The sequence below is a fragment of the Chiloscyllium plagiosum genome, unplaced genomic scaffold, assembly GCF_037043375.1.
Source record: "Chiloscyllium plagiosum isolate Xiang-an unplaced genomic scaffold, Cpla_swu_hap1 HiC_scaffold_40, whole genome shotgun sequence".
Classification (NCBI taxonomy): domain Eukaryota; kingdom Metazoa; phylum Chordata; class Chondrichthyes; order Orectolobiformes; family Hemiscylliidae; genus Chiloscyllium; species Chiloscyllium plagiosum.
The window spans coordinates 49,790,408-49,814,698 of record NW_028270178.1 but is presented as its reverse complement, the minus strand read 5'-3'; the positions used below and the strand labels follow the sequence as shown (position 1 = coordinate 49,814,698).

The 24,291-nt window shown below is 42.9% G+C and overlaps 1 long non-coding RNA gene across 2 annotated transcripts; it reads right to left on the bottom strand.

The window, feature by feature from the left end:
- Window positions 1–331: 331 nt before the first annotated feature.
- On the bottom strand, window positions 332–20,677 carry LOC148138511 (uncharacterized). Of its 2 annotated transcripts, XR_015753922.1 has the most exons (4): window positions 20,569–20,677; window positions 20,327–20,366; window positions 18,668–18,796; window positions 332–878 (listed from the first exon to the last, which is right to left on the bottom strand). It is a non-coding gene; the product is annotated as an uncharacterized LOC148138511 (long non-coding RNA). The 2 variants fall into 2 exon arrangements; XR_015753921.1 differs by lacking the exon at window positions 332–878 and having other exon boundaries at window positions 18,356–18,796.
- Between the last annotated feature and the right edge of the window lie 3,614 nt (window positions 20,678–24,291).

Below are 24,291 nucleotides of genomic sequence, written 5' to 3'. Positions count from 1 at the left end.
AGTGGCATTTGTTTATTTTACTGATGAAGATATAGACTTGCTTTCCATCTTAGTAACACTACAGAATAGCGATTTATGTGTCTAAAATGTTTGAATTACGCTCTTTACAATTAAAAAAAAACAGTACGTTCACATAGACTGCTTCATCTTTAAGACTGCAACACTCTCAAATACTTTCCAGGAATTTAGAACCAGCAGAATTAGTTAATTTGGTTTCTTGGGAACTCGAAGAGAATAAACAGCAGATTCTGTGAATTAGTCATTCAATGCGATTATTCAGTTGAATCAACATCACTTATTTGCAAAAATGCTCAACTTTGAAAAATTTAAAATGCATTGTCATTGTTTAATGAAACAATACAGATATGTTAATTCTTTTTCATTTGACTTAACAAAACTCAGGAATTTTACATGATTTTGTTGCATGAAAAATACTTAAATCTTATTGTAATTAAAAATACAATCAGTGTTCGCATCGAAGTGAAGTGTATTGAAATGAATTCAACTATGTTTCCGCGGGTAAAATAAGAATTAATATTAACAATGATTGAGAGATTGTACACTACAATATATTTAGTTATTCATATAAAGAGCCGAAATTCCACATGTACGGCACGTACTGGATCGAATAATTGTTACGTATGAGCAACAACTGGATTATAAAATTCGATCAATGAATTTAGAAATAATGAGTAATCTCGTTTTGCTATGTGACTGAGGAATATGTGCAAACAAACAGGAATTATTGCAGTGAAAAGTAATTGCTGGTCTGTGAATTTAAAGACTGTGATTATGGTGATCATTCAGGTAAGCAACAATTAGACATTTACAATTAATGTTGGATGGGAAGTCCTTGGATCCATTGTGGGATACTTGACCTGAAAAAAAAGTTTCATATTGCAGTGTTGGTACTCAGAAACAATTGGTTAAATTAAAATGTGAATCTCATTTTACTTGTTCAAAAGACTTTCTTAAATAATTGCTCAATTATTGTCATGACAGTGACTTGATAATTAATGTTGTAATATTGGCTGGAATGCTAAATGTCTTCAAGGCAGAAATTGATAAATTCTTGATGTCACAAGGAATTAAGGGCTACGGGGAGAATGCGGGGAAGTGGAGTTGAAATGCCCATCAGCCATGATTGAATGGCGGACTGGACTCAATGGGCTGAATGGCCTTACTTCCGCTCCTATGTCTTATGGTCTTATGAGCAATTAACATGATTCAACATTTCAAAAACACTTTGCTGTGATGTTGATTGGATATTTAATAAAATTGGTAAATTTGGAATAAAATATAGTAACTAGCTTTATGAATTGAAAAAAAAGTGAGCCATTCAGTGATTATAGAACAATGTTTTCTTTCTTTACTAAAGAATACAGATAACACAAGAAATATGAATTTCCATCAAATGGTTTCGTGATAGAGTCATGTTATTTTAATTTAGATGATTAATATTATGATCAGAGTTCAGGCATTTAAATTTGGAAGAAAATTGATAGATAATGAAAGTGAGCATGAAAGTGAACAAATGATGCAATGACATTTGGTATATAAAGAAATTCTAATAATTGTGTCATTATTGTACAATGATGAATAATGTTGGAATAGAAAAGACAAAAAAAACAACATGTTCAAATCAGTTCTTTCCTTACAATGAAATGAAACCAATAATCATTTTGCAGAGAGCATGATTTGAAAATAAAACAGTCATTTTATGTGTTATATAAACTGAAGACTACTTCCATTTTGCAAAAACGGATACTTCCACAAATTCAAAATTTAGGTTTGCTGAATTATGCAACAAAAATGGTTGTAATTTGAAATATCTCTTGCACACAAATTTAAAATAAGTACACTTAAAGATTTTTAGAATGACAAAACGTTTGTTGTTTACATGATTGTATTACAGTCAATATCTGTGATAAAGTAGAAGCATTGTTTTAAGCAACATAAATCATCTTTAACTACTGAACTGAAATAGAAGATATCAATTGCTCTTGTTGCGTGGAATAGTAAACAAACGCTTGTCATTGGTTTCAGGAGCAAAAAGGATCATACTCTGGTTATTCTACTGAACAATAATCAGATGGTGATGAAAGTCTTTGTGTAGCTCTATGTGTACTGTTTAGCATGAACACTGGTTTCGATAAAATTGAGATATTTACATGAATTAGGAACAGATTGATAATTGGGTGTGAATGAAATTATTTAAAATCAGACAGTTTTTTTATATTTACTAGGATTGCTGAGTGAAACTTTCTTAAACCATTATGCAATCAATGGGATAAGTGAGAGTTTGCAAATCCAATTTTCAAATGAACACAACCTGATATTTTCACACCATTTCAATGTCACATTCAATATAAATAGATGACTGGAAAGCTAAAATCAAATCTCACACAATTCATAAACTGACCAGTAATTTAAAAAATGATAAATAATATCAAGTGGCATTTGTTTATTTTACTAAAGAAGTAATTGATCTTTTCTCATATTTATATCACTGGAACATAAAATTCTATGTGTTGTTTTAACTAAGATCTACAGAACAAGAGAAACTTAGTGACTATCATGACTTTGTATATTCCAGCGTTATGACTGCAACATTCTCAAATATTTTCCGAGGAATATTGATTGAATGGAATTAGTGTCCAGAAGAAAGTATATAGCAGATACTGTGTTTATTGGATTAAACGATGATACGTCCATATAATCTACTGATATTGTGATTGGATATACAGTAATTGTCAGCATCGAAGTAAGTTATAAACAAATCAATTTAATTTTTTTCCATGTTTAAAATAAATACAATATTCACAATGATTGAGAGATTGTACTTTGCAATGTCCTTGCAGTACGGAAGCATAATTCCACATTTGTATCCCTTACTGGATTGCAAAATTATTTTGAATAAGATCTATTAACAACAAAGGGATTTTAAAAATCATATTCATGAATGTGAGAATAATGAGATATCTCAACTTGATATTAGACTGAGTAATATCTAGAAATGAAGAGTAATATTGCAGGGAAAGATATTTGGAGCTCTCTGAATTTGAAAGGGTAAGATAATTGTTATCTTTCAAATGAGCAAAAATCATACATTTACAAAGAATTTTGCAAGGGATATTATTGGTCGTTTTATTTTTGGATTGGCCTGAACAAATAGGTATTAATATCGTAGCATTGACAATAAGAAATAATGAAAGAAATTTTAAAAATCACTGCATTTTTACAAAGTCTAAGTAAAACTGTTGTGTAATTATTGTATTTGATAAATGCCTTTATAATCCTGACAGATAAATAGACTTAATACTTTGAAAGCACTTTGCTCTGGTTTTGATTAGATATTCATTACAATTAAGAAACTGAAAATTAAAGCATAAAACTTAGCTGTATAATGTGAAAAAAATCATTCAGCAACAATTGAAAAAAAATGATTTCGTTCAAAAATGCAGGCAATGCAAGCGTTATATGCTTCCAATAGCTTTCTTGAAGCGTCATGTCAATTTTATTAATGTAATTTTTATCACAATAAATGTTTCGATATTTATTTCAGAATTAGGCCATGAAAGTGACTATTATTGTGAACAAAGTATAGTGTTAATGACATTTGGTACGGAAAGGAATTCTCATAATTGTGTGATTATTATTCACTGACAACTAACATGGAAGGAAAAGGAAAATTGTCAACATTTCCAAGCAATTGTTTTCTTATAATGAAATGAAAATAAAAATCATTTTGGAGGGCACATGGTTTGAAGAAAAGAAACAATCACATCATGTGACATTTGAGCTGAAGACTAGTTTCCGTTTCCCCCATTGTGATCTTCACAATAATTTAAAACGTATTGTTGGTTGAACTAAAGAACAAATTGACATAATCAAATTGTTTTCTTGTACACCAAAAAAAGGCAAATGTAAAGTAATTTTATCATGAAAATTATATCGCTCTGAATTTAATCATTTCACACTCAATAAATGTATTTATTGAATTGAAATGTCATCATAACTGTCGAAGTGTTTCACCCGACAGGGAATGAGGACTCAGGAGGCAGGCTGAGCTCAGGCATGTAGAAGATGCTTACTCATGCAGCAATCAGTTAACAAAGGGATCATCCCCCGAATCTCGGAAGGGAGATCCATGACACACTGTAACATGTACAATAAAAATCAGCATTTTTATGGACTTTCTGCATCACAATGGCCACGTGCAATGTGGTTACAACCCTCTCCTCCTCATCCAGAGACCCAATTCAAACACATAATCGCAGATGGACATTCTAATGGACATTCCCAAATTCCTTTCATCTCATGTTGTTTAACAGGTACTATAATCTCCAGGCTTTGGGATCTTTCCACGCATCTTATTAATTCAGATTCCAAAGTTATTCCTGCACTCCCTCGGGCCTCTCAGGATGCCTTATCAGTTGGAACGTTTTGAATTCTGCTATTCATTATATTTTATTTTATCAACGTCAATTACTCCTCATATTCTTCACTGTCCTAATTATATATGTACAAAGAAATACAAAAGACAGTTAGTTTTAACTTACTTGCTATAAGATTAGCAATATGACTTGTGTTATAAAGTTCGTTACAGTGTGTAAAATTATACAGCTACTCTTCCTGTCAGGACTTTATAATTAATGGGCAGTCAACATCATACCTTGAAGTTAATTCCTAAAACTAGCTAACTGCACATCTCAGTCTAAATGCTTTTCTGTAATGTTTTTGATAGTGTGGGATATAGGTAAATTAATGTTATTTCTGCAATTATAATTTCTGATACAGAGTAAATGAACTCACATCAGTGTGTAATTGTTTCAGCCAAGAGCTGAGTCAACAAGAATGGAAACTACGTGGAGGAAATACATAATTGTTTTTGTATTAGCTAATATTATATGTCAGCATGAAACGTGATTGCAAAACAATGGTAGATATTATGGGCAAATAGATAAGATGCTGTGAGGGGATGCGGTCAAGCTAAAAAGCCTGTACAAACAGTAGGTTTCCCACTTTTACAGAGACACAGGAACAAACCCTAATTAAAGAGGTCATAGAGATCAGAGTGGTCTCGGCAGAAGCCCAGATGGAAAGAGTAGATATTGATGAAGAAAGAATATGCCTAACAATGACCTGCAGTGGGATAAGGTCAAACGGCCTTGTAAGGTCAGATTTAAGCATTTTGTCACAGACAATGCCAGATAAGATAAGAGATAAGCAGGAGTGGTGGGACCAGTCTAAGGGAAATGGAGGATGTAAACAGGGGGAAAAAACAATGAAATAAGAAAAAAAATGTAAGAACCAAATCATATAAATATCAAGAGTTTGTTGAATTTGGTGTGTTTTGTCCTCTGCCTTGCTTGGCACTGGACATCGCACCCACTTGCAAGTGTAAAAATAAAGGATACTACTGATTCAGATTTTGTCTCGGACTGCAATTATTGAAGTGTGTGAGCTTTGTTTCTTACAATTGGGGGCTGTCCGGGATTTTCTTCCATCGCCGGGGGGAGTGGCTGGCCTTGGACACTGGGAAGACGCGTCCCGTTCCCCATTGAGGAGAGGTCTCGTGTCCCGGTTTGGTCCGCTCCCTTGGGCGACTGGTACGGATCCCACAAGGGTGACATCTGAATCAGACAGTGATAGGAGGTCGATAGAAAATACAGCGAAAAGGGACCAGGCAACTCTGTGCACAGACCATGGTAAGAAAACTGACCTTTAAGTACTGCCTTGGTGGCCGGGATTGAGTTTTAGTAGTTAATAAGGGACTAACGAAGGAACTCAATATGGGTTGTGCCGAGGGTAAGGAAAAAGCCTCCGGGAAAACAAAAGAAGAAAATGGCAATAGAAATGGAGGCGGGGTCCCTTACAACATACCTCCAGAAAGTCCTTTGGGCAGGATGTTGTGGAATTGGCAAAATAATACTTGTACAAGGGAGACAGATGATTAAATATTGTTTCTTTGTATGGACTAAGGAATCCATTCTTCGTCCCGCCGTCTTCTGGCCAAAGTACAGGTTGGATGAAGACTGGGTTTGTAAATAATTGAATTTATATGTCAATGTGTGTGAGAGAGAGAATGAAAAGAGCTGTACAGCTGGTAGAAAGTTTAACCCTTTGTGATTTGGTTTGAATGAACATTTGTTTGTTGGTGATTGAATGTTTGCATTTTATTCCCTGGAGCTTGAGTTCCAGGACTGTTTTGAATCTGACTTTTATTATGGAAACTTAACATGATTTCTTTTAAGGTTAAGGATTCTATAGAGATTATGAAAAAAAAAGAATGATAACTCCTGTTCTTTTTACAGGTCATGACTGCCTTAATGTCAGTTTCTAACTAATCTCTTTTATCTTTACATAAAAGCGATTTATGGAGGACAGTTGAAGTTTCAGTTCAACATTAGATTGTAGTAAAAACAAAATTCTATGGTTAATATCTGTGACGTGGGATTCAGCCATTGTTCGTGCATTCGAAGTTTTTTTTTTAAACTTGAATAGACAAATTATTTTAAGGCAGCTCTGATTATTTTACGACCTATAGTATTGTAATTGAGCAACGATTGGTCAGGACTACTTAAGAAAACTAATTTTGGATTTAAATTAAGGGACTAAAACTGGGTGGTTACAGTGGATTTCAAAATTGGGAACTGTATGCATTTTACATTTTAAATATTAAATACTGAATAAATGAACGTAAATCTATAAATATATTTACAAGTTAGGTACAGGCTTTAAAGTTAGTCCAGCATGAATTGATGAATTGGTATTTGAAGTTATAGGGAGCGAGAAATATTGCAATATTTCTTTAAAAAAGAAAAAGTGGAAGAACGTAACGACTTATCCCCTTCGGGAGGTACAAATAGGGGACAAAGAGATTGGGTTTGTAAGTGCCCACCTCACCAGTGGGGAGATCAGAGCATTTAAAAAGGGAATGAAAGTCCTGGTTGATGGTCCGGTGGGGTTGTCTGAACAAATTGATCAATTCTTGGGGCTAAGCCTGTATACCTGGGCGGAGTTAATGCCTATTTTGAATATACTATTTACTGGGGAAGAAAGGGGACTTATACGAGGAGCCGCCATTAAAATATGGGACAGGGAACACCCGATTGGAGATGGGGATGCTGGACAGGGAGAGGTGAAGATTTCCCTCAGAGACCCCCAGTGGGAAAACCAAAACCCGGAGCATAGAGAAGAAATGAGGGAATTGAAAGACCTGGTTCTAAAAGGAATAAGAGAGGCAGTTCCGAAGTCACAGAATTTGACTAAAACCTTTGAAGTTAGACAGGAGAAAGATGAGACGCCTTCAGCTTTCTTGCAGAGATTAAGAGACTCAATGCGGAAATATTCTGGAATGAACCCTGAGGACCCAGTGGCACAGGGTCGTTTGAAAGTACATTTTGTGACAAATGCATGGCCAGACATACAGAGAAAGATACAGAAGATAGAAGGGAGGAGTGAAAAACCATTAGATGAATTGTTAAGAGAGGCACAGAAAGTGTTTGTAAAGAGAGAGGATGAGAGACAAAAACAGAAGGTGAAAATGATGGTAGCTACAGTTGATGAGGTAGTTAAGAAAAGAATGGAACCAATAGTAAGCAACCGGAGTGGCAGGTGGCAGCATGTAGGACAGAGAGGAAGAGGGAGAGGGAGAGGACAAGGGGGAGCATTTGATAGAAGGTTTGAGCGACAGGGGCAGAGATGGAGGTCTCCACAGGCAGGATGCTATTATTGTGGGAAGATAGGGCATTTTAAGCGGGAGTGTCCTGATCTAAAAAGGGAAGAAAGGGCAATTTCGCTAATGAATTTTGATGAATAATAGGGTGTCGGGGGTTCCTGCCCTCGGCGGGGGGGCCCACCAGGAACCCTTGATAAACCTGAGGGTGGGACCCGATAGGGAAGAGGTTGTCTTCCTAGTAGATACGGGGGCAGCACGGTCATCGCTGAATTTTAAACTAAAGAAAGTAGAAATGTCGACACCGCCAATTACTGTTTCAGGGGTAAAAGGGGAAGGATTTACTGTTCCAGTATTTGAACCTATGATGATAGAAGGTCCTAAGGATAGGGTCACAGTGGAATTGTTGTATATCCCTGATATAAGAAGTAACTTATGAGGGAGAGACTTAATTATCCTCTTAGGACTGGAGATTGGAATTCAGGAAAAAGAATTAGTTGTACAAATGACAATGTTGACAGAGGATGTGGAGAGAGAGATAGACCCTATTTTATGGGCTAGGGAAGGGAATCATGGAAAACTACAGATCCCTCCCCTTCTAATAAATTTTAAAAGGAAAGGGGACATTGTCTGTGAGCGACAATATCCCATTTCCATAGAAGGTACACGAGGACTGCAACCAGTAATTGAGGGACTGATTAGAGATTAAGTAAGATCCCTCATGACCACAAATGGTTTAGTGTGATAGATTTTAAGGCTGCCTTTTGGGCTTGTCCCTTCGCGGAGGAAAGATTTAGGACTATCCCCCTATGAAATCTTATTTGGATTACCTTATCTGGGAACGAATGGAGAATTGCCAATTCCCGAAACTAAAGATTTGTTTTTAAAGAAGTATATACTGGGATTGTCTTCCTCTCCGTCTTTCCTCAGGGAACAAGGTTTATTGGCACAGACTCCACCCCTTGAATTCACCGTTCATCCCATCCAGCCGGGTGATAGGATGTTAGTAAAATCATGGACAGAAACTAAATTGCAGCAGGACTGGGAAGGGCCGTACCAGGCTCTTTTGACTACCGAGACGGCAATAAGAATGGCGGAGAAAGTCTGGACTCATTACACTCGGATCAAAGGGCCAGTGGACCCTCCAGTTGAGGAAGAAGTCTGTACAGCCGAATCAAGGCAACACCCGCTGAAACTCAGACTAAAGAGACTTTGAGTAACTGATTATACAGTGGCGACGCGAGCGTGGGATTATTTCTGTAAGATTGTATATTCTGTCTTTTTGTGATTCAGCATGATGTTTAGAATACTGGGAATGCTAAGAGTTATGATGCTAGCCCTCTTAGTATTGGGATTTTGTCAAATACCATTTTCATATGTATTATTAATGGTTCCTGAGTCTGATAATCCACAAGTAATAGACGCTGATGCATGCAGCTTAGTAAATTGTGGGGATGTAGATAATCAGAGACAGTACCGCAGCTCTGAGATACATCTTAAGTTCTATGGGGATGGCCTCGGGGATGGTACTTGGTATAATGGTCTCGTCACAGTACACCGGGCCCCCTTCCGACCAGCTCGCGATTGTCCCGATAAAAAGTGTAACCCAATATACCTAACAATAAAGAAAACCACATGGCACGAAGCAATTCTGGGTTGGGGGAGGGGGGGTGGGGGCATCTATGAGATACAATTAAATGAAACATTTGGGATAGAAATGAAAACAAACGGGAATGATTTCTCAGGCTGTTGTTTTCGAAATAGCGTAGGACAGGGAAAACGGGTAGAACTATTGGATAATAAGGTACAACCTTTCACCCCTCCCAATGACCCTAAAGTAGTAAAAATTACAGAGGTAAAGGCCTTAAAACAGACCATTGAAATAGAAACGGGGTATGGGGTTGCAAATGCCTGGGTTGAATGCGTAAAGTATACTGTAAAAAGTCTGAATAAGAGAAATTGCTATGTATGTGCCTCCGGTAGGCCAGTGGCCCAGATGGTTCCCTTTCCGCTCGGGTGGAAGCGAGACAGGAAGGGCATGAAACCTCCCTATCTCTGATGTTCCCTTCCTTGGAGAAAGAAGATTCAAAAGCCACCCCCCCCCCCACACGTTTTCAGCTGCAGTCGGAAATCACACGTCATGTGTGCGTAGACAAGGTACAAGTCGATCTAGAGATTTGGGGGAGCTGAAATTATGGACAGAGATTAAGAATGTTACCGAAACGGAGAAGGGAGGGAACTACTCAGCACTAAAGGTTCCCCGAGCGGATCTGTGGTGGTACTGTGGAGGCAAAATACTGAGACCCACCCTCCCTCCGGATTGGAGAGGGATATGTGCAATTGTACAATTGGCAATTCCATTTACCCTGGCAATTGAGAAGGAAAAGATAGTAGGGAAAAAGGAAAGGAGTAAGAGACCACTGTTAGACACTTCTTTCGATGACAAGATTTATCTTGATTCGGTTGGAGTCCCTAAGGGAGTACCTGATGAATTCAAAGCTCGTAACCAGATTGCAGCAGGCTTTGAGTCAGCTCTCTTTTGGTGGGTAACAATTAATGAAAATGTAGATTGGATAAATTCCACTTTCTATAATCAACAGCGATTTATAAATTATACAAGAGATGCGGTTAAAGGAAGATCAGAACAGCTTGATGTGACAAGTAGGATGGCATGGGAAAACAGAATGGTCCTTGGTACAATTTTAGCAGAAAAAGGGTGTGTGTGTATGATGTTAGGAGGAAGTTGTTGTACCTTTATTCCTAATAACACTGTGCCTGATGGTTCAATCACCCGGGCCTTAAGGGGATTGACTACCTTAGCAGAGGAACTGGCTGAGAGTTCAGGAGCAGACACATCTCTCACGGGATGGCTTGAATCATGGTTTGGAAAATGGAAGAGGGTGGTGGTTTCCATCCTTACTTCCCTGATAGTAGTTGTCAGGGTATTGGTGGCCATTGGCTGTTGTATCACACCCTGTATACGAGGGCTCACCCAAAGACTGATTGAAACAGCCTTAATGAAACAGATGCCCCTAAAAGGGAATCAGGCAGAGGAACTTTATCGACTAAATAATGAGGCGATGAGTGAGACCAAGATGGGTGAAATCTCCGGAATGATGCTTGCGAATTTTGGGGGCGATGCTTAAAAGAAAAATGCAGAAGATAACAAATGGTAATTAAAGAAAAAGGGGAAAATTGTGGGATACGGGAAAAATAGTGTTACTTCTGCAATCATGATCAATTATGCAAGGTAAATGAAATTGTTTCAACGAAGAGCTGAGTCAACAAGAATGAAAACGATGTGAAGGAAATATATAATTGTTTTTGTATTAGCTAAATGTGCATTCAAGAATGAAACGTGCCTGCAAACAATGGTAGATGTTACAGACAAATAGATAAGGTGCTGTGAGGATGTAGGCTAAGCCAGATATGCTTTTACAAACAGTAGTTATCAGCATCTGTTTCCCATTTCTGCAAAAACAAAAGCAAACCCCAATTAAAAGGTCATAACGATCAATATGGTTGGGGAAAGGGAGGAAATGGCACAGGCGGAGGAAGTACATAATAGTGAAGAAGGATATACCTAACAATGGGCCACAGCAGGATGTGGTGAAAAGGCCAAGTAAAACTTGTACTTTGTTATGCATAAGGCCGGATAAGGCAAGAGATAAACAATAGTAATGGGCACCGGTATGGAGTAGTGAATCCTATATAAGATACGTACTTGCTAAACTCTGGGTGCCTTACTTCAGGCACCACGCTTGTAAGCGTATAGTAAACATACTGATTGCTTCAGATCTTGTCTCAGACTGAAATTATTGAAGTGAGGGAGCTTTGTTTCTCACATACTGATACTGATTTTTAACATTGGAACTGTTGTACTCGGAACAGCATAATTAAGTGTAGCTGGATAGGTTGTGTTCTGTAGGGTTTCTTTGTTCTTTGTGTAATTTTGTGAATAATGTTTTTGTCTGTTTAAAATCTAGTCATCAACCTAGATATCTTACTCCAGGTAATTTTCACTGTACACTTAACGAAGTAAATTGCGAAGTTATGCTCTGGGCTGCCTGCTTAAGAATGTTGTGAGTGGTCTAGCCTAGTCCATAATATTAGTCATTGCAATGTTAATGTAGTTGCAGTTCCCTAAGTTTTAAACAACTTTATAATAGTCTTAGCTTCACAGTTCCAGTAAAAATTATGAAAAGGTATGCATTATTTATTGGATTATGTTAGTTACTGGAAGTAATTATTGAAAGTCACAATTATTTCCTTAGCTTTTAAGATGATGTATATTCCCATTTAAAGGTAGCTGATACTTTGCTGTGAAGTGAAGGCTGAATCTGCTGAGATCATTTTGAGTCTGGCCATTTGCAGAGAAACACCTTTAAATTCAATGTCAAAGGAAAACTTTATTGTTTGAGGGCTTGGACTTCGGAGTAACCTAATTAAGATGTCACTGAGCAACTTCCCAGTTGGTATATCTCACAAAACATGAGTGAAATTCAACAGACCGGTTGACGAGAGATGGACGTATAGGTGACAGTCTCTAAATATTGTAACAATAAATTCAGAACATGGTCAAACTCAGATTACTATGTATTATGTTATGTCATAAATAGATTAGATTCCCTACAGTGTGGAAACAGGGCATTTGACCCAACCAGTCCACTCCGACGCTCCGAAGAGTAACCCACCGAGGCCAATTTCCCTCTGACTAATGCACCTAACACTGTGGACAATTGAGCATGGCCAATCCACCTGACCTACACATTATTGGACTGTTGGAGGAAACCGGAGCACCCAAAGGAAACCCATTCAGAAACGCGGAGAATGTGCAACATTCTGGTATCCAACTCAGAGATAAGTGGGCAACATTAGCACACTGGTTTGTACACGGAGCAAATCCTTTCAAGTGCTGTCTTTCACAATAGCAGAGACAGACCTGCCATTAGATAGCAACTTGAAACGCAAGAAATTCCAACACTATCTGTAGTTGTGACCGGATAATCTATTATTTCCTTTAAAAAATCATAGAATCAATCCAGTGTGGAAACAGGCCCTTCGGCCCAACAAGTCCACACCGAACCTCCAAAGAGCAACCCACCCAGACCCATTCTTCTACCCCATTACTCTTCATTTTTCCGCTGTCTAATGCACGTAATTTACACATCCCTGAACAACTCTGGGCAAGTTAGCACGGCCAATTCACCTCACCTGCACATCTTTGGGCTGTGGGAGGAAACTCACGCAGACACGGGGTGAATGTGCAAACTCCACACAGACAATCTCCTGACTGATCCAGCACACCGCCCAAGCGTTTTAGCAAAAACAGAAACCGTAAAACACTTCCTTATAGTTGGTGCTATCTTCCATCCTGTTTAACTAACAAATGGTATTGTTGTTGGAGTGAGGTCGATGGAAAATAAAGACCATGAAAGCATGGGAAGGGTTAAAGCATGAAGACCACTGGGAATCTGTGGTCTGTGGAAGGCAGGGGCAGGATGGGATAACCATAGTGGAACATTCTTACACCAATTAGCAGAGTACAGTCACTATGGCCAGATGAGATAACACAAGTAATAAAGCAAGTTTCTCTGTTAAGTGTTATTATGACAGGATTGGGACCGTAAATATTTGGGACATAACATTAAAATATCTAATTAATAGTTAGTAGAGTCAGCTTGAGACAGGAGACAATTGTAATAGATGGAATAGCTAAATATCTATCAGGACAGGTTAGTCTGCAATGAAAGATCACTGCAGCAGAGTTAGCAATATATATCTAATCATGACATTAGAATGTACAACTAAAGAGGTAATGGGAACTAACATCACTGGTTTATTGTGCAGCTGGAGTGAGGTAAGTTGATTAATATAGTTGGACATGCTGATAAGCTCACAGAAACATGATAAAAATGATATAAAAATCCACAGACCCTGAGGTTTCGCGGCATTCGAGAATCTGCTTTCTCAGTGTCACGGTTTTTTGTTTACAAATAAAAGACCTATTTCTTGAAGAACTCTCTGCGTCCCCTGGTGGTTCTGTATATTTTCTCCGCAATAGTACCTGACCCAGTAATGCAGGGTCCTGGTCTCTGTCTCTGTCTCTCTCAGTCTCTCACATATGCACGCATGCACACACACAGAGTTACTGAGGGACAATGAATGACAGAATAAAAGAACCATTTTCAAATATCAAAGCTCCGTTCAACAATCCTGGGATGTGTTGATGGGGACAGTGTAGAGGGAGCTTTACTCTGTATCTAATCCTGTTCTGACCCTGCCTTGGGAAGGGTTGATGGGGATATAGTAAAGGGAGCTTTACTTTTTATCTAACCCCATCCTGTCCATGCCCTGTGAGGGGTTGATAGGGACAGTGCAGGGAGATCGTTATTTTGGAACATAGGAATAGGAGGAGGCCATTCAGCCCCTCGAGCCTGTTCCATCATTTAATGGCATCATGACTGATCTGTGGCCTAACTCCACATTCCTTTCTTTGGCCCATATCCCTCAATATCTTCACTGAACAAAAATGTATCTCTCTCCGATTTAACCTGAACGATTGATCCAGCATCCACTGCTGTTTGTGGAAGAGAGTCCCAAACCTCTCCCAGCATTTGTGTGTCAAAGTGCTTCCCACCATCTCTCCTGAACGCTCTGGGCCCTCATTCTCTGACTCTGCTCCCTCTCAGTCTAGAATCTCTTACCAGTGGGAATCGTTGATCTTGATCTACCTTTTCTTATCCTGTTTTATCCTTGAAAGCTTTGATCAAATCACCCCTTAACTTTCTCAATTCTGGAGGAAAACGGTCTCATTTGTCGAGTGTCCCTCAGAACGTAACCCCTGAGGTTCAGGATCATTCTTGTAAACCTCCTTTGTGCTCCCTCTCTGTACTCCAACCTGATACCCACACACTTGCTTGCACTAAACCCATCTAACACAGCTTTGCCCATTCACCCAGTCTATCAATAACCCTTTGTAATGTTAAGGTACCATCTGCACTGTCTACAATGCTGCCTAACTTTGTACCTGACCCCATGCTGTCCCTATCCTGTGTGTGTTTGATAGGAACAGTGCAGAGGGATTTATACTTGTATCTGACCCCATGCTGCACATGTCCTGGGAGTATTTGATGCAGACAGTATGGAGGGAGATTTACTCTGTATCTAGCCCCGTGTTGTCTATATCCTGGGAATGAAGACACCATTGGCTCAGAGACAGGAGAGAGGGGAATGAGGGTTTCAGACTGGAGGGAGCTACAGGCACGTACAAGTTGGGAACTGTTTTCAGTAAAAGGCGATTGATCCCAGGTCACTGCAGAGTGTAATAAACTGATGCCTTTCCCTCACTATCCTCCTCCAATCCCTGGTAAGATCTGCTCTCACACCATGTTCCTTCCTAACTGCTGACTGTGTTAGATACATTAATACATTGGCAATGGGCAGAGGTGCTTTTAAATATGGCTTCTTGCTGTGTAACTTGCCTTCAAAATGCTTTCGCTCTCCCTTTCAAGTAATCTGTTCTCTCTTTTATCCGGATGAACCTTTGTTGGGAAAGCTGCAACATGAAGATCCAAAATGTTCAGGCCGAGGAAAACCTTGGCCAAGCTCCAGAGGGGGACAGGTTCTGAGGTCTGAGGCCTAGTCGACAGAAGGGAGGCTGGCCAGAAAAAAGACGGATGGGTGATAAAACGGAATGGAAAGGGAGGTGGAACAACGGAGAGAGGGATCGACAGAAGGAGAGGGAGGAAGGGGAGAAGGAGGCAGTGGGGAGGGAGGGAGAGTGAGGGGGAGGGAAGACTAAGGGGGAGGGAGGGAGGACAAAGTGGGGAGGGAGGACGAAGGAGGACAAAGTGGGAGAGAGGATGGGGTGGGAGGGCAAAGGGGAGGGGTAACGGATAGGGAGGGAGGATGGGGTGGGAGGGCGATTGGGTGTGAGGGTTTGGGGAGGGAGGATGGGGTGGGAGGGGAAGGGAGGGTGAGGGAGGACGAATGAGTGGAACAAGCCAGGGTGGGGGGAAACGAGAGCGAAGGGGTGAGTACAGGTAGAGGGTCACACTTGGTTGGTCAATGGGAGGAATGAATCCAATTGGTGAGAGAGAGCAGTGGAAGGGAGTCAGGGATGGCGAGGGAGGTTATTTGAAATTGGAGAACTCAGTGTTGAGTCCTCCAGGCTGTAGGTTGCCCAGGCGGAGGATGAGATGTTTCTCCAATTTGTGGTGTGGTTCATTGTGGCAATGCAGGAGGTCAAGGATGGTCATGTTGGAAAGGGAGTGGTTGGGAGGAATTGAACTGGGCGGTGACTGGGAGATCTGGTCAGTCCCTGGGGCCCGGCTGTGATGCTCGGAGAACCGTTCCCTAAGTTTCCGTTGGGTCTCCCTGATGTAGAGAAGACCACATCGGGAGCACCTGATACTGGAAACACGGTTGGAGGAGAGGCAGGTGAACCTCTGTCTCCCCTGGAAGGAGGGTTTGGGGGCCCTAGAGGTGAGGGGGATGGGGGTGTAACAGCAGGTTTTGCATCTTTTCCGGTGGCAGGAGAACGTACCTGGGGGTTTGGAGGGTGAGAGTGGAACAAACCCATGGAGTGTCGAAGGGAACGGTCCTTGTGGAAGGCAGAGAGGGGGGAAGGGGAAGGTGGTCTTGGTGGGAAAGCAAGTTCCTGATCCCAAAACAAATGGTCCCATTCATTCCAAGCTCTGGTCCTGGATTATAACGCTAATCGGGGCGGGGTGGTGGGGTGACCATGGGACTGTTTTGACATTGGTACAGGGTCGAGGGAGATACTCACTGCAGAATCCTCCCCATTCGCCTGGTCCTGGTTGTAATCTCAGGGTTCGGTTTACTCCAGTTATATTCAGTGAGAACTCTCAGGATTTGATCGGGACAGATGGGGCCAGACGGGGCTGGGCAGGGACTGACTGGGGACCGATGGGTATAAGTGGGGACGGTCGGGGACTGGCGGGGGACAGGTGGGAACTGATTGGGAACAGGTGGGAACTGATTGGGGACAGGTGGGGACTGATTGGGGACAGGTGGGGAATGATTGTGGACAGGTGGGGACTGATTGGGGACAGGTGGGGAATGATTGGGGACAGAGGCAGAGATGTCTCCCGCCCTCCTTCACTCCCTTTCCTTCCCCCTCCTTTACACACTTCCTTCCAACCAATCTCCTCCCCTCTAAACTTCCCCTTCTCCTGCCCATCTCCTTCCAGTCCTCTCTCCACCACACCCCTACCCCCTCCTTCCTCCCCTCTCCACCTCACCCCCATTCCCCCTTCCCCTTTCTCTTCACCTCTCCTCCCCCTACTCCTCACTCTTTCCAAACTCCCTCCTCCCTCTGCCCCCTCTCCTTCCCGTCCCCTCTCCTTTCCCCTCCTCTCCTTCTTCCCCTCTTGTTCCCCCATCTCCTCCCCATTCCAACCCCCTCCTGCCCTTCTCCTCGCCCCACTTCTCCTTCACCCCATTTCTCCTTCACCGTTCCTTCCCCCACCTTTCCTTCTCACCTGTCCTTTGCCCCCCTCTCCTTGCCCCTCTTCTCCTTCACCCCCTCCTTCCTCCCCTCTCCTTTCCCTCCTCTCCTTCCCCAAATCCTTCACCCTCCTCTCCTTCACCCCCCTCCTTCCCCACCTCCTTCACCCTCCTCTCCTTCCCCACCATTTTCACCCTCCTCTCCTTCCCCATCTCTTCCACCCTCCTCTCCTTCCTCCCCGTTCTTCCTCCCCTCCTTGCACTCCTCTCCAACCCCTCACCTCCTTCACACACACTCCCCTTCTTCCACTCCCCTACTCTTCCTCCTCCCCTCCCCCCTCGCCCTCTCTCTGTCCCCCCTCCTATCCTCCCCTCTCCACTTCTCCCTCCTTCCTTCCCATCCTTCGCCCACTCTCCTCCTCTCCTTCCCCCTCCTCTCCTTCCCCTTTCTCTCCTACCCACTCCCTCCGTCCCCACAATTCCTCCTCTCCTTGCCACCCTTTTCTCCTTCCCCCCTCCTTTTCCATCCTCTCCTTTCCCCCTCTCCTTCCCACCCTCTACTTCACCCTTCCCCCCTCCCACCAGTCCTTCCCACCCACTCATCTTCTCCTTTCCCCTTTCCTCCACTCCCACACTCTCTTTCTCTCTCTCTGCCTCTCCCCTCCATTCCCCTTACATTCTCCCTTCTCCGATCCTACCAATTGCTTCCCCCCTACTCTGCCCCCTTCTCCTCTTTCCTTCACTCCTTCCATCCCTGCTCTCCTTTTCTCATTCCATCCCTGTTCTCCTTCCCTATCTCCTTCCCTCCCCTTCCACTCTCCATTCGCCCCTCCTTCCCCGTCTCCTTCCCCCTCCACTCCGTCCTTCCCCCTCTTAACCCCTCTCCATCCCACCTTCCTTCCCCCTGTCCTTTCCCCAACTCTCCTTCCCCTCCAATCCTTCCCCCCGCCATTCCGTACTCCTTGCATTCCATCCCCGCCTCCAATTCTCCTTCCCTCCCTCTCCTTTCCCCCTTCAATCCCTTCCCCCACGCCTTTGCCCCCTCTCCTTTGCCTTTCAACTAATGTTGTTTCTTTCCTTCCAAGGGATCTTGCTGTCCGCTTGAAGATTCAAAGAGTGAAACTTTGGGTTCAGGAGGCCTTTGAGCAAAAGCTTTCTCCAGAGGGGACACGGTCCTGGGGGCCTGGTCGACAGGCAACTCCCCGTGGGGGCCCACGTGAGTTGTGTGTTTATTTACCCCGAGGTTTAACCTTCTGGGGACACTGAGTTTTAGGGGCCTCTGGTTAACTGGCTCCTGTCAGATTGCGGCCCTGTCATTTTTAAAACAGATTTGAACCTGGGGTAAAAATAACCGGGGCCTGGGATTTGACACAAACACATCAATCCCCAGTGAGTGTCTGACAGACAGGACTTCCCAAGGAAGGAATTAAAACCTTAAATGAGAAACTCGATCCAAAGACTTGTTCTAATATCAGAGTAATACTACTTGTGGGATCTTACTGTGTCTCAAATTACCTGCAGAGTGCCCTACACTACAACAGTCTCTCCCCCCGAGGAGGAGATTTGATTTGGGAGTTGAAACTCGGACGATGAAGAGACAGACAGAATCCAAGCATTCTGCCGTGAGGAATCATCAGACAAGAGCTGGAACCAGAGAGAGAGAATAATCAGAAACCGTCCTGTCTCCTTGTTGTTCATTTACACACAGACACACAGACACAGACACAGACACAGAAACACACACACACACACACACACACACACACACACACATGGAAAAGAATTGTGGGGTTCAGGCTATCTCTGTGATTTTTACCATAAGGGGCCAGCTCTGGGCTGGAGGGGGTGGGGGAGACAAAGGGGCAGAAAGGGGAAGAGAGGGAGTTGCTGCACAGTCTGATCCCACAGATGATACTGCCTCTGTCACTCACTGCAGCTTTCATCTTCATTCCCGTGTTCCCTCTCTCCCTTTCCTACATCTTTCCTTCAATCCCCATCTCTCTCCATCCTTCCCATCTCAATCCTGTTCACGTTCCCCTGGAGATTCCCTTCCTATAACTCTCTGCCTCCTCACTGTTTAATCGTTTAATTTACTGCAATTATTTAATCGTTCAGCCTTTCCCAATTTCTCTCTCGCTCTCCCTGGGCTTTTTCTCTCTCCCTCCGCCTGTCGTTTTTCTCTCTCTCCCTGTCAGTTCTCTCTCTCTCTCTGTCCTTCTGACTCCCTCCCACCAGGTATTTGTTTATTCTGCTTTCGGTCTTTCATTCTCTTTGTCTTGTTCTCTCACTGGGTTTTATTCTCACCACCATCCCCCCTTCACCCCAACCTGTCCCTCACGCTCTCTCTCTCTTCTCCCCCCCCCCCTCCCTATTCCCCACTCCCTCCCTCTCCACCTGTCCCAGAGGGTGACTTGGACTCCGTGCCATGTTGGGAGTGGGAAGGCGATGGGTTGGGAAGGCGATGGGGTGGGAAGGCGATGGTGTGGGAAGGCGATGGGGTGGGAAGGCGATGGGGGAGAAGGCGCGAGTGGGAAGGCGATGGGGTGGGAAGGGCGATGGGGGTGGGAAGGGCGATGGGGGTGGGAAGGACAATGGGGGAGGAGGCGATTGGGGGGTGGGAAAGCGATGTGGGTGGGTAGGAAATGGGGTAGAAGGCAATGCGTTAGAAGGCAATGGGGTAGAAGGCAATGGGGGTGGGAAGGCGATGGGGTGTGGGAAGGCAATGGGGTGTGGGAAGGCAATGGGGGTTGGGAAGGCAATGGGGGTTGGGAAGGCAATGGGGAGGAGGGTGACGGGGGTGGGGGAGGAGGGTGACGGGGGTGGGGGAGGAGGGTGACGGGGGTGGGGGAGGAGGGTGACGGGGGTGGGGGAGGAGGGTGACGGGGGGGAGAAGAGTGACGGGGGGAGAAGGGTGACGGGGGAGAAGGGTGACGGGGGGGGGAGAAGGGTGACGGGCGGTAGAAGGGTGACGGGGGGAGAAGTGTGACGGGGAGAGAAGGCGACGGGAGGGGGAAGGTGATAGCGGGGTAAGCATGGGTGTGTACGAGCAGGGAAGGGAATAGTGTGTGTAAGAGGGAGCATGAAGAATGAAAGCAAAAATAGAGCATAGCAGGGTCTGAGTGATGTTTGTGAGGGAGGCTGCACATACGAGTGGAATAAATTAACAGCACATACCTCAGGGACCTGCAGTGACGAAGCTCTCATTTGACCATAACTAGAAGAAATAACAATAAGCTGTCACAGAGAGTTAAAATACTCATTATTAAAGGTAGCGCAGGTTGGACATTGGCAAAGAGATTGTCATGGAGGACAGGGATTCAGATCCACGGTGAAGAGATCACACCAGGGCCTAACCAATGAACCACAGCAAAGCATGTTAACTACTGAATTATAGATGAAAGCTCAAAAACATTCACCTCTGAATCAATGTCGTTGTACTTCAATGTAAACTCTCTAGCCGGAGCTTGGAGCTGAGAAGTTAGCACAGAACTTGCATCAGAGAAACGCTTCAGTTTTCATTCCTTCTACTACTCTGCAAAATGAGATGACAAAAGAAACATGTTGAGAGACATTCAGAATAAACAAATGTATCTCTTGGCTTGAGTATTAAACATCCACCTGTTAAAGGTGTTTCCAAAATCGACCACCATCAGTTCAGGACGGGAATTTACAAAATGATTTGAGAGATCTAGTATTTTAATGACAAGATTATGTTGTAGAGATGATTTGAGAGATGCATCCAATTTTAAGATGTTTTTCTAACCGCCAATTTTGTTCTTCCAAAGATTATTTGGATAGCAGAAGATTGGAATTCAGGAAAGAGAAAATTATTAATGAACAGATTCAATCTTCTGTGTGAATCTCCTCAATGGCGGAGTAGCTACCCAGCATTCTCCGCGGGGATGCATACTCTCTATACTCACTACAGGGACGGCGGCGCAGCCGCAGTGCTGTGTTTGTCTCCGTGTGAAATGGCGAGACGCGCTTTTCCAAACGGTAAGGCTGCAGGAGCTGGAGAGAGGGATTCAGACCGAGAATAAACCCTTCCAGCGAGAAGCGAGCACGTTGAAAAATAACTTGTGGCTAAGTGTTTTACAGTTCCGAGGTGAACAGCCGCCATCTTGGCCGGAAATGTGGACGCATGCGCAGAGGGATGCGTGACGTCACTGGGCGGGGCCTAAGGGAGATTCATGCAGATGCTGAAAATCTGAGACGAGAGTCAGAGATGTACAGCATGGAAACAGAGCCTTCGGTCCAGCCCATTCATACCGACCAGATATCCCAACCCAATCTAGTCCCACCTGCCAGCAACCGGCCCATATCCCTCCAAACCCTTCCTATTCATATACCCATCCAAATGTCTTTTAAATGTTGCAATTGTACCAGCCTCCACCACTTCCTCTGGCAGCTCATTCCATACATGTACCACTCTGTGCGTGAAAGAATTGCTCCTTGGGTCTCTTTTATATATTTGCCCTCTCACCCTAAACCTCTGCCCTCTAGTTCTGGACTGCCCCACCCTAGGGAAAAAAAAAACTTTGTCTATTTATCCTTTCCATGCCCCTAATGATTTTGGAAAACCTCTGTAAAGGGAGGTTTAAAGGGAGGTTTTATTATTTATTATATAATAATAAATTTGATATAATTTATTATTATATTGTCACGTTTACCTCGGTATTGTGGGGAAAAAAAAACTTGTTCTGTTTGCAGTGCAGTGAATATTCCATGGAAAGACATAAAGGCCACCGGGTGATTGAACAGAGTGAGGAATACAGAGGTACAGCTACAAGGAAGGTGCACAAGAAGCAAGATCAACATGAGGTTTACAATTTTAGCGGTCCATTCCGAATTCAAATAACAGTGGGGAAGAGGTTATTCTTGAACATGTTGTTCTGTGTGTTTATGGTTTTTATCTCCTGACTGACGGAAGAGATTGGAGGAGAGTTTAACCGGGGTGGGAGGGTCTTTAATGGTGTTGGCTGGCTTTCTGTGGCAACAAGAAATGTACATTCAGTCAATGGATGGAAGGTTGGCTTGTGTCTGATCTAGCCTGTGTTCACAACTCTCTGCAGTTTCTTATGGTCCTGGTCTGAGCAGTAGCAAAGCACTTTGTACATTTCTGTTTGATCACATGAGTTTCATTCCCTCTTTACTTCCTTCCATCTACTCTTAAAGCACTACACAAACATATGTAGGTGGGACTGAATCTAATGTTCACTTCTTTCAATTTCGGTACCTGTCAAGAAGAAATCTTCTTTAACACTGAAGTTACAGTGTTACAGTGTATGCCTGGACAGTTTATTTTTGCTGAAGGTGCACTGGGGATCCGACCGAGTTTCTCCACAACACCCAGTTTAACTCGATTTTCCGCCTTCACAAACGTCCTGTACATGTTGAGTGCTCAACCGTGCAGGTACCCATTGAAAGTAAAGAATCCAGTGTCAATTCACTGCAGTTATCTTCTTGGATGTTATGTGTTGATAACTGAGGAGAATTAGTGTAGCTTTGCCGGGGTTGGCAATGGTATCTCGTTACTGTTCCCTCTATCTCCGTGCATCCACAATGTTGGTTCAACCAACAGGTTCTGCCCTTCATTCCCCATCATATTTACAGATGGTTGGGATTGACCAGATTTACAACAATCCCACTCCCCTCATCTTTCATTGAACTTATACAGTCAGCATTTACTTCTGTCTGGAATTCACATTTTAACACCATGCATTTTCACTGCCGAGGATTATCATCCCTTTGTAGTTGAACCGCATCTGCCCTCAAACCGACCATAAAAACTTTTCCCTCCCTTCCCCAATACCCCTTTTCACTTTCATGACAATTGATTTAAATCTGCCCTGTTTTGATATTTCAGCACTCTGATGATTTGTTTTCCTCCTCATAAATTAATGCAAGGACTCGCTGTAGAGAGTTACCTCACTTTTCAGAAGATAGGGTATGGCGTACAGGTGACTCCACCGAAGGGTAATTGAATCTGAAATGTCCCTTCGCAATTAGCAATGGGTAATAGATGCTGACCTCACCAGCAATGCCCACATCACATGAATGAAAAGAAAAGAGTGGTCCAACTTTTAGTACATCCCTATCATGTGGAGTCATCCAATTCATATTATCCAGCTGTGTGGACTGTTCTTCAGGGAATCATTGCTGCATGTGGTGTAAATTCACCCTTCGAAATGTTACATGTTTTGTTGGTAACTTTCATGACTGGTATCCTGGATTCCATCTGCTATGCACCATCTGACTGTTTCTATTCAAGCTAGAAACTGGCAAGTTACAGTTTTGCGATTTACATCACAATTTTTTTGTGATGACTGGCTGATCTTTATTGCTGTTGTAGCAACAATGCAGATTGCTTGTAAACTTATACAGAAAAGAGTGATCATTCATATTAAGCCATTTACCTGTTATCCTTCTGCTTGCAGTGAATTTCGTGGCTATCATGATCCTATCCCAGGGAGAGTGTGGCCTCGCTACCTGCACAACACGCTATCTGGCGGCCATGGCAGCAGCAGATCTACTGGTCATTATCAGTGAGGTCATACTGAAGCAATTTCGTTATTATTATTACCCAGTATGTTTCCTGGACATCACTCCTGTGTGCAGTGTTATCAATGTCCTGATCCGTGCGTCCATAGACTGTTCTGTCTGGTTCACCGTCGCATTCACCTTCGATCGGTTTGTCAGCTTTCGTTGCCACAAACTGAAAACTAAATATTGCACTGGGAAAAATGCATCCACAATTCTCTCAATAACAAGTATTCTGCTTTGTTTAAAAAAAATTTCCTTGGTATTTTAGATTCGAGCCCAAAACGATAATCAGGAACATACCATTTTACTGCAGGAATAAGGGAAGCTGCTTCACTGACTCTCGCTGGATTGGCTTCCGCTCATTTGCTGTGGCTCTAACCCCACTGGGGCCATTCCTTTTCGTTGTGTTCCTCAATGTTCTGACAATCGCACGCATTTTATTTAAGTCAAGTCAAGTCCGTAAGGGACTGAGAGGTCAGAGTAAGGAAGGGAAGCAGGTTGACCCCGAGATGAAGAGTAGAATTAAGGCAGAGATTTTACTCTTCCCCATATCCGGAAACTTCATCCTTCTCTGGCTGGTATATGTTTTATATATC